General features: G+C 47.0%; 1 protein-coding gene across 1 annotated transcript in view; it reads right to left on the reverse strand.

The window, feature by feature from the left end:
• Sptb (spectrin beta, erythrocytic) overlaps positions 1-10,559 on the reverse strand; it is a 130,060-nt gene extending 119,501 nt beyond the window's left edge. The window contains exon 1 of the mRNA NM_013675.3: positions 9,947-10,559. The gene's annotated coding sequence lies outside the window, so the exon portion shown is untranslated. The remainder of the gene's footprint in view (positions 1-9,946) is intronic.
• Positions 10,560-11,185: the final 626 nt, after the last annotated feature.

Raw genomic sequence — 11,185 nt, forward strand, 5'->3', positions numbered from 1 at the left:
AAATAACAAATTTTATGTCAAGCATATTTATCACCATGCAGGAAGAAAAACATTTTAATTGCATGGTTGCCATGCCTGGGAAATAACTATTCTTCATCATTTAGGGGCGAATAAAACAAAAACAAAAACAAAACGTTGTTTCTGGCAAGCATATAGCTATAGATAGCACCTTGGAGGTGTGGCTAAGGGATGGAACGTCCTTCCTACAGGGATGAGGTCCTGGGCTCCATCCCTGCCCCCTGCAGAGATGGAGATGTGATTCAGGGCATATCAGAAAGTTCTTTATCTAAAGCAGTGGTTCTCAACCTTCCAAATGCCGTGGCCTTTTAATACAGTTTCATGTTTGGTGATCCCCTACCATAAAATTCTTTCATTATACCTCAAAACTGTAATTTTGCTGCTGTTTGAATCATAATGTAAATATCAGATATGAAGGATATCTGATATGCTACCCCTATGAAAGAGTCGTTCGACACCCTCCCACCCCGCACCATCCCCACCTACCCACCCATTCCACCCCCACCAAACAGGCAGTGACTCACAGGTTGACAACAGCGGATCTAAAGGAACAATATCCAGTTACCATTCCCTGGGAACGGACACCTTTGTTACACGCTAGGAAGGCAGTGTTGGCGGTAGCTATCACCAGGAAATTTTCAATTAATCTAAACCTGTGTACCAGAACCATCTATCAAGAATTACTAAACTGGGTGTGGTGGCGCATGCCTTTAATCCCAGCACTTGGGAGGCAGAGGCAGGCGAATTTCTGAGCTCGAGGCCAGCCTGGTCTACAGAGTGAGTTCCAGGACAGCCAGGGCTACACAGAGAAACCCTGTCTCGAAAAAACTAAAAAAAAAAAATTACTAATAAGCAGTAGTGTGGTTTGCATACGCCTATAACCCCAGTGCACAGGAGGCAACAGAGTGAAGATCTTGAGTTTGAGGCTATGCTGGACTACATAGTAAGATCGTGTGTCAAAGCCACAAACAAAAAGTGACTGGTCAGTATAAAACTTAGATCGATTGCAAATCTTGTAAAGCAAAAATAAAATAACTTTTTAAGTTACTAGTGGAACTTCTACTTCCAAAAGCATTAGTCGGAACTTATGTAAGACCCAGGACTGTAATTCATATATTAGTTCCTTCCCTTAAGAGTTTATTATCAGCCAAGTACAGTGGGGCAAATCTCTAATTCTAGCAATGGAAAAGCTGAGGCAGAAGATTCACAAATTCAAGACCAGCCAGGGTTGTATAACAAGATCCTGTCTTAAAGCCACAAAGGTTTGTGGGTAAAGCCACTTGCCATTTAAGACTGACAACCTGAGTCCAATTCTCAGGACCTCCGTGCTGGAAGGGAGAACGGACTCCCAACAGTTGACCTCTGACCTCCACACTCACACTGTACTCATGCTGTATGCCTGTCCACAACACACACCCGGATAAGTTGAAAAATAAAAACAAAACAAAACCTAAGTAATTGAATGAGCATATTGTTTAGCTGAGCAAGACTAAACAGTAACGATAAAAGAAGTCTGTAGCTACGTTCAAATCGGTCATACATGTACCAAGTGTGGGAAAGTGGGGATCATTATGGGATGGGAAGCATGAGGCAGACTGACTTAGTCTTGAATCCAGGCCCTCTGTAAACCACGCCAAATCTGGGAGACCTGTTTAGAACTTCGAGGCAGACAGAGGAGGGTCTGTGACAGGAAAGGTTGAAAGCTAAGGGTAGAAGGTGAGACCATGGCCAGGTTACGGAGGACTCTTGATGAATACATTTTCATTCCTACTTTAACTGTAACTGGAAGCTCTGGAGAGGCTACTGACTGACCAACAGTTCTCAGCGTAGAGAGGCTGGCAGGACCCCAGGTCACTTAGGGACCTATCCGAGCGTCAGTCACTAAGTGGCAAAGCCTCCTCCCAAGCCATAAAGAGAAGCTCAATCCAGCCTTTCGCTAGATTTAATCTATCACTCTAAAATGGGCCAGGCTGATGCTCAGATGTGCGCAGCACTTTTCTGAAAAAAAAAAAAAAATGCACAGGAAATTGTTGTCAGGGTGCTGCTTCCTAAAAGTAAGGGGCTGGAGAGGTAGCTCAGTAGTTGAGGGCAAGCACTATTCTTACAGAGCACCAGGTTCAATTCCCAGTACCCAAGTCAGGTGGCTCACAATGGCCTGTGACTTCAGCACCAGGGAATCCAACGCTCTTCCAGCATGCACAGGAACCCGGCACACACAGGCATATGCACAAACACACACACTCACACATACATGGATATAATCTTCCGAGCCAGGCACTGATCGTGTATTCCTTTATTGTTTGGGAGGCAGAAGTAGGTGGATATCTGAACTAGCCAGGTCTACAGAGCAAGCTTTAGGATAGCCAGAGCTACACAGAGAAACCCTGTCTGGAGAAATCAATCAATCAAACAAACAAACAAACAAACAAACCAACCTTTTAATAGTTTAAGACTGAACATAGCAATGACTTTTATTTTTCATTGTAAAAACCTTGTATATTGTGGGTATACATTTTAAATATATAAATAAATTTGGTTTTACAAATTTAAAAAGTCTTCTTTATGATTAAAAAAAAATAACCCTGAAAACATCACAAAATGTTTGCACTTTAACCAGCAAATGGAAAATGTTTGTAATCACCAAATGAAATACTTTTCAATTTTGTCTCTCCCTGTCTTCAAAGACATGTGGGGATGATGTAAAAGGAACAGTAGCAGGGTCACAGCCTTCCCCACCCCCAGCCTTCACTTCAAAGCAAACAGATCGTGAACCACAGACAATAAAATGTCTTATTTTGTTGTTGTTATGTTTAAATGAAACGTCTGCCTGACACGATCCCAAATCTACTGCTCAGTGAAACCAGAAATCCAAAATAATGGACTCGAGTATGTTTGATAAAATGTAAATGGTCTTTCATTTTGACCCTTGTTGGAGCCCAAAACAACTACACTATCCTTGATCCTTTCTTTCTCCTCTCCCACCCACTCTACCTTCCAAATATACCCAGAATCCAACTGCGTAGTACCACCCCCCTCAGCGTTATGCCTCGTCTGTCGGCTGGACCGCAATCATTTTCACTGACACCCCTGCTTCTTGTCCTCCACAGTCAATCCTCAGGACACCAGATACATCCTCTTTAAAATCAAACCTGAATAGGACACTTCTCTGTCCACAATGCCCAGTGGCTTCCTATTGCACTTGGACTAAAGCTAGAACCTGAATCTCCCAAATACCCCATGGCCTCCTGTTTCCTTCTATTTGGATCTCTATCAGGATGAAACCTCATCAGAATTAACACTTGATACTATGATCTACCCATTTGCTGCCTTTAGGTATGATTTAAGACTCTTCTCTCCCAATGAAGATGTGTGCTCCATCATGTCAGATTTTTTTTTTCTCCCATGTACACGGTTGCACCCTATGAACCTAGAGCAGTGGTTCTCAACCTGTGGGTCATGACCCTTCTGGAGGTCACATAGCTTGCATATCAGATGTTTACCTTATTATTCATAACTAGTAAAATTATACTTATGAAGTAGCAATGAAATAATTTTATGGTTGGGTGGTTATTATAACGCGAGGAACTGTATTGAAAGGTCACAGCATTCGGAAAGTTGAGAACCACTGGCCTAGAATATGTTTGTAAATGAGAACTCAGTAAGCATTTTTTTGGAGATTGAGAGAGGTACAAGCCAAAAGCAGGTAGCATCACTGGGAAAAACAGAAAATGCTGAGGTCCCAATGAAGCAGAAGCCTAATGACGGAATGAGGGATGGAAAAGCTAAAACATCAATAGGCAAATGTAGAAACCCACTACTTATCTACCTATGGCATCTGCCGGTAACCATTACGTTGTACCTTGCCCATCGTTATAGTATACTCTGTAGGGCCATTCTTGAGGACTTGTGGGTATGCTAGAGTGTAAATACTGCCACCAGTGCCCCTGTACCTCTCTCCAAATCAATGAACTTACATGGGACATTCTACTGAAGGAAGAAAGCAATTACTGTCTTGGCCAGAAAGTCCAGAATATTCAGTTCTCCTATGGTGAAAACCTAGACAAGGTATTCTTGTGATGGAACTAGGAAACTGGGTGATAGACAGAGTCTGCTGGCAACTACTGCCTGGGGACATTTCTAGTGCAGTCCCCCAACTCTAAAAGAAGGATAATGAGATATTCTTGAGTGCTCATTATAAAATTAAATGAAATTATACAAAGGCATCCTGAAAATTGAAGGGACTAAACACTGTCTGGGTGCTCACTCCCCTGACGTAGGACAAGTCCACCTTGTGCCACCTCTAATTCACTTTCTCTTCTCTCTGATGAAGAGCTTTAATCTCATCAAGAATCTGGCCTGATCCCTCCGACAAACATATCTCCACTTAAAAACCTGTACTGATTTCAACATGAACTTCTAAACGTCTTCAGCAAATGGACCCTAAACCATGTTGTGTGGTCACTCTCCAGCCACATGGAACCTACTGACTCTGGAATGCAGCAATGCTTTGCTGCCCATCTGGGTGGCACACATACTTACAACCCTGCGCCACACCCTTACAGCCTCCCATCTAATAGTCCTTGACACTTTTTGAAGCCTTTCTGAACACCCCAACCTCCGTCAGACCGTCCTGCCCTTTCTGGGAGCACCATCTCCCCCCAAGCAACCTGTCACGCCAGCGCTTGTTTAAGGGTCTACCTCCCAGGAGTGAGAGGACCTTCATCTGCCTCTGCCCTGTGTCCTGAGCATATGCCAGGGTGAGGTACATAGTACACGCCCTATTCTTGCTCTCTTTTACTACATCTCAATTGCTTTCTCAGTCCTTTCCAGTGAAGTGTCCATGACTTCTGCCTCAGAGCCAGGCTTAGGAAAGGCCTGTCCTTGTCTTCCTAAGGAAATAGGCTGGGCAGTAAAGCTGATTCACCACTCAATGATCTTCTGGAAAGAGTCAAGAGCTGATCGTGGGGATGGCATGAGGTTTCAGAGATCTTTCCAATCCTTGTCACTATAGATGCATCTTTCCAATCCAAGATTACAGATGAATCTCGCTGTATCTGAGACACTATGAATCTACACATAAGACACACCTATATTTAAGTCTGGTACAAGCAGAAAGGATTTTCAACTTACTCATTTGCAAAACTATCCAAGTTTCTGCTTCTTTCACAATGGTGGAAACTTCGGAATTGACTATAATTCAAAGCAATTATTGTTCTTTGACTGTCAAGGTGCCCTGTTCCTCTTTTCATAAATATCCTGCAGGATCCCAGCCCAGTTCAATACAAAGTCTTTTTTTTTCCCTAGGCCCATTCCTATTCGTTTGCTAAATTTACAGCATTCAGATGAAAGAAAGGAGACCTGCTTTTGCCCCCACTGTTAACATGATATATGTCTGAGTTTTAATTGCCCTTTAATTATACCCTCAGCCAGGTCTGCACAGATATAATAGAAATATAGCAAAGCCTGAGAGGGCCTTGCTGAGGCGCTCAGAAGACAGATCTGTAATATTTCCTGCAACCAGAAGGAAAGAACAAAATGAGAGGTGGTCTGGGGATGTCAGAAGCTAGCTAAACAATTACCGAGAAAGCACTCAGCCTTTAAATCCGGCTGCAAGGCTGGTGATCCCCTGGTGATTCGATGCTCCGCTAAGGCTGGCTGAAAATGGAAGAACTCAGACTGCCTGACTGTGAACTAAGAAATAAGCAACAAAAGGAAACCATGCTATGACATTTTCTAAATATTTACTACTGGGAGTTGACTGTTCAGTGAAAGGAGCCAGGTCTGACAGTGAAATCCCCTGACTGTCTCCTACATTCTCCTTTGATCTCTATCTCCATCTTCCATGCCAAGAGACCTTTACCTCCTGGGGCTGTCAGAGGAGAGATGCTTGTCTGATAGCCCCAGCCAGTGCAGAGAGATGAACGAGTCAGTGTACAGACTAACACATGCACGCTTCCTCCCAGACTCCTTTCCTACAGTATAGTAACCAAAAACATCTGCCCGTAAAGACCAAATGAGTCAGTACAAACTACTCTACAGACAAAACACCCTTTCCCAAGTACCCTCTGACCTGTATTATTGTCTTAACCCCACCCGTGCCGCTTTAGAGTCCAGTATCCATGGCCTTCCCAGCCAGACATCATTATAACACCAAACTTCTCATCAGCCCGCATAGCACCTACTTTCATTCCTTATGCTCCCAGCTCACTTGATACGTGTTAATCTGAAGGTCAGGGGTGATGAAAAACATTATAGAAACCAACAAATGTATTGATAGTACTTCAGACTTCCCACTGGCCATGTTTTCTGCCTTTTCATGTTTTGAGCAGAGTTTGATTTTGGACAGAGTGTTTGACTTTGAAACAATATTCTTCAAGAGCAATTTTGTGACTAGGTTCAGATTAAAACAGCGATGAACCAGCAATTAAGAATATCTCCCATCCTTGCAAAGGACACAGGTTCTGTTCCCAGCACCCATAAAGATGCTCACAACCCTGTGTAAGTCCAGTTTAAGGGCATCCAGTGCTCTCTTCTGGCTCCCTACAGCACCAGGCACACATGTGGTTCATATATATATATATTCTGGGGAAACATTCATATACATAAAAAATAAATAAGTAATTCTTTTTTACAACAAAACAAAACAAACAAAACCCAGGAATCTGGCAGTCCCGATGGTTCTCGCTCATCCCCCAGAAATGTCACAGAAAAAGAGTTGCCTTGGGACATATACTGCCTGTGGATAGAAATGTGCAGACGTTTTATGGGATAACGCATACATCTATATAGTTAACAAGCAACAGGGAAATTAGAGAACGGGTTAGCATTTCACTATGGAAAACATATTCTCTTCTTCCTCTCCCGGTACCTTTTCATTTTGTCTCCTGGTTTTGAACTTCACTAAAGCTGAAACTATTGGATATTAAATATGTCCCTGCCTCATCTTCCTCAAAGGAAAGAGAACCTCAGTGGTTTGAATGGACCGAACCACAGGAAACAAACCTCCCTGGCCACAGGAGGGAAAGAGATGCAGAGAAGACATGGGTTAGAATGACAAGAGGTACGGGAGCATTATAAAGGACAGGTAAACTGCAGCTGGCTCTCACCTTTAAGCAAGTGATCATACAAACAGAAGGCTGGAACCAGTGACCTCCAAGGTTCCTTCCAACTCCAGTCCTATTGGCCTCATGAATTTTTTATAGTCACCCTCTGTCCTACCACACTGTCCCTATGCATCACCAAGCCCTTCTGGCCACTTCCAGGACTGAAAGGAAAATCTTTTTTTTTTTTTTAGTTTATGTTTGACTATTGCCAAAATTATAATTCTGTCCTTGAAACAATGACCTGAAAATAAGAGGCCGCCGGGCTAGAAACTTTTGAGCAAATAAATGTTCAATGCTGCCTTGAGGTAATAGATTTTAAACTTCTCTGACATAAGCAAAATTACGACCTTAGGTTCAAGGAGTGAAGACCGTGATAAGCCAGTGCTATAAGCAAATCTTCCCAACCTATTCTGCATCCCCTGCTGAGCGTCTAATCTTAAAAGGACAACAGACCAAGGAATCCTGGCCTCACTGCATCTCTCATCAGCTGTGTGGGATGAACAAGTTATTTAATTCCCTGAAAATTTACTTTAAAAAATGAATTATTGTGGTGTACGTGTGTGCATGAGTACTGGGACACTTGTGGAGGTCAAAAGACAACTTTGTGGAGCGCATCACAAGGCTCGAACAACAAACACCCTTACCCACTGAGCCATCTCACCAGCCGCGCTCTCTTTGCTTTTTAAAATGGGATAATATGAGTGACCTTGCAGAGTTGATAATTAAGTGCCATATAAGGCAACCTTGATCACTCATTCTCTCATTCAGTCAACAAAGACTATCTGAGAATCCACTACCAGTCAGCCACAAGTACATAAAAGATAGACTAAATGAAAGCTATTATTCTTTTTATTCATCAAAAACCTACTATTTTCCAAAATTGTGACAGACACTGACATTAGTTCAAAGCTTTCGCTCACACCTAGTTTCCATAAAATAGCCACATTCATTTTGTCAAGCGTGATGGCAGGTGGGAGTCAGCCCCCTATTACGCCTTCAGCCCCAAGCGAACAATCCAACAGGTGTGTTGGTTCCACCGGACACCTTCAGAACACCTACACAAAGCAATGACCAGAGCAAAAAGCGGTATCCCAGCTCTCCCCTGGGCAAGTCACTGGGGAGAACTCAACATGCCTGCGCAGCAAGGCCCAGCCTGAATGCCTGGGAGTTTTTGGGTGCTTTCAATTCCTTGAGTGGACTCTATGTCTTCAGAGAACTCAAGATTAACTGGACTGGCTCATCCCCAGCCACTACCACTGGGCCACTGATAAAGGGAGGTGCACCAGCAAAAGGGTCCCTCTCCTTTCAACTGTGCTTTACTCAACACTGGAATGTGATAACACTTTGTATAAACGATTGGCCTCATCTGGAGATTGGTGGGCTCTTCTCTGTTCTAAGTTTACTGTTCCTTTTGTTAGCTAGTCCCCAAGCCTCTGTGGGTGCTGGGCATTCAGTACATAGTGAACAAACAGTCTACACTTGTAAGAGTTTCCCATAACATTCTGGAAATCAGGGCTCATTGGAAAAGCATATGAAGTCTGATCCTGGAATAGGAGATGACTACCCTGGGTCGTAGTCATAGAGCAGTGAAAAGAGAATTCTAGATTAAAATTCTGAGCGATCCGTGACGCTAAGGATAGCCTAAGAGAACAGCTTAAATGTGCCTCGATTTTTTTTTCTTCCCTGAAGGCTCCTCTCATTCAGGAGCTATCTGAATCACCTCCCTTGGAAACTGAACTATATACATCCATTGCACAGGCAGGGGTTTTGTGTGGCTGCCTCCTAGCGTGGAGGTGACAGCCGTATCCTCTCCCCACTGAAGTTCTTAGTAAAAAAGAGACCATCACTATATAATCCCATCCCACCCTGCCGGATGCATCTAAAACAATGGCTTCTTTCCATATCCCTTCAGTGAGTTAAGGGTGTTATTAACTGTAGCACCTCTAATTGCTCACTGAAAACAGTGGTTTGGATATTAATAGACTATAAATCAAGGCCCTACCTAAGGCTTGTTGTCACGGAAACTGTACTCAAGCCTCGTAGCTATTTCCCCTTTGGGAAGTCTGGGTAAGTTGGTGGGACTTGAGGATTGTGTTAGAGCTCTTGTTTCTTCCATTTTCTGCTATTTCTCCGGGGCCAAGTTGCTGGAACTGGCACGAAGGGTAACCGTAGAGTGGGCAGTAGCTTGGAGATAAGGAACTCAAAGGGAAAAGGTGGGGGTCCTTGAAGTATAGTCCTGGGACACTTGATCTCTCCCTTCTCAGTCTACACTGGGCCACTCTGCACGTCCTGCCTGACATCCTGAGGCCCGGCCCCCTCTGCTGCCCTGAACTGTCCTCCCAGCCTTGGCACTGGGCAGCCCTGGAGCGCGCTAGCCAAGTTCCAGAAGAGGATCCGACACGCCCGGGGGTTTGAGAAACCAGGCAGCAGGAGGCACAGACGCGGACAGTCCTTAGACCGACGACAGGCAGCCCCCCCCCCCAACTTTGCTCCCAGGCGAGGGTCCTGGGGGAGGCGGCCAAGAGCACAAACCCCCCAAACCCACTCCCCGTGCCCCACGGCGACACTCTACTAGCTGGCTTCCCAAAGCTAGCGCCCTGCTCGCCCAGCGCCTGCGAAACCCACGCGGGTTCCCGCGTCCCGGGGTGACGACTGCCGCAGCCGCCAGGGCCTCCTGGGCTCCTCACCCCTCCCGCCCCGTGCTAGGCACCCGGGGCCAGGCCCCCACCGGGCTGTCGCGTCACCCGCCCCCTGGGCCCCGCACTCCCCGGCGCTGGCTCCGGGGCACCCAGCTCCCTCCCGTCGCGCGGCCCTCGGGGACTCACCTGCGCTGGGGCTGAAGCGGCGGCTACCCCGAGCCCGGGGGCGGCGGCGCAGGGGGAGGAGGGCAGCACGGGGCTCCTGGCACAGTGGCCGCCGGGCGCCTGGTGCAGCGGAGCCGCGGACCCGCCCAGAGATATAAATAACATTATCTGAGGAGGGACATTCCTGCCGGGGGACATCGCTGCTGCCGGGACCAGATAGTCCCGCGGCGGGGGCGGGGAGGCGGGGCTGCAGCCTCCCGCAGCGCCAGGCCCGCCTTCCCCACCCACTCCTGCACCTGCCAATCAGACTGCGCGCCCGGGGGCACCTGCCTAGCCGCTAGCGCCGCCGCCGCTGGGACCTGGGACGCCAGGGTCCTCTCTCACCTCCCCTGATCCCGCACACACAGAGCCCCTTGCCACGGGAAGAGGACTCGACTCTGCTGCTCCGGCCTAATTTGTGTGCCCGGAGCCGCAAGCTGGCGGCGAAAAGGAGTCCTCCCAGCCTTTCCCGCCTAGCGTCCCTGCAGACTACGATCTGGTTTTGAAAAAACATCTAAAGACCCGTTTAGGCCATAGGGTGGGTGAGGAGGGCGCCCCGGCTGTAATGCCCCTCCGGAGATAGGCTGGAAGGGACAGATTGTTCCCGCGGGCGGGTTACGTTAGAAAGCGCGCTCCCGGCCGGCTACAACCGGCTGGTAGTAGGAGCAGACGCTGGGAGCACAGGGGGTGGGCACTGGGCCGAGGCCCCCGCCCCCAGCCTGCGGGCTGGAGGCCGCGGCTCCTGCTTGTAAGCAAGGTACTGTCCCGGAGAACCCGGCTGTGCTGGTTGGTGGCGCTCAGCCTACAGTTGCATATTGCAGGGTCCATAATCAACAGGCAAGCCAGCATACCAGCCCACCTGCACCATCCTGTGAGCCCGGGTCTCCGGGCAAGACCCTGCTTTCTCACTGCAAGCTTTGGTAGGGTGGTGTACAGCAGGCCAGAGGAGATGCTAGAACCAAGGGTGTCAAGTACATCTGCGACTAGGGAGGGTGACACACGGACGAACACGGGCGGCTTGCAAGGCAGGCTATTTCCTTGACTTTTTAACAATACAAGGTCATCGCTCTGTAATGTTGGTTGCGTGCCTTGCTGTACCTTTCCTTGTTTTATTTTTATGGGGGGGGGGGAGGGGCGGCCCTCCATACGCTGTGCCTGGGATGGTCTCTCACAGACTATCAACCCGGGTAATCGCAAGTGTAATGGAGACACCAGTGGCGA

The sequence above is a fragment of the Mus musculus genome, chromosome 12 (assembly GCF_000001635.26).
Source record: "Mus musculus strain C57BL/6J chromosome 12, GRCm38.p6 C57BL/6J".
Lineage (NCBI taxonomy): Eukaryota > Metazoa > Chordata > Mammalia > Rodentia > Muridae > Mus > Mus musculus.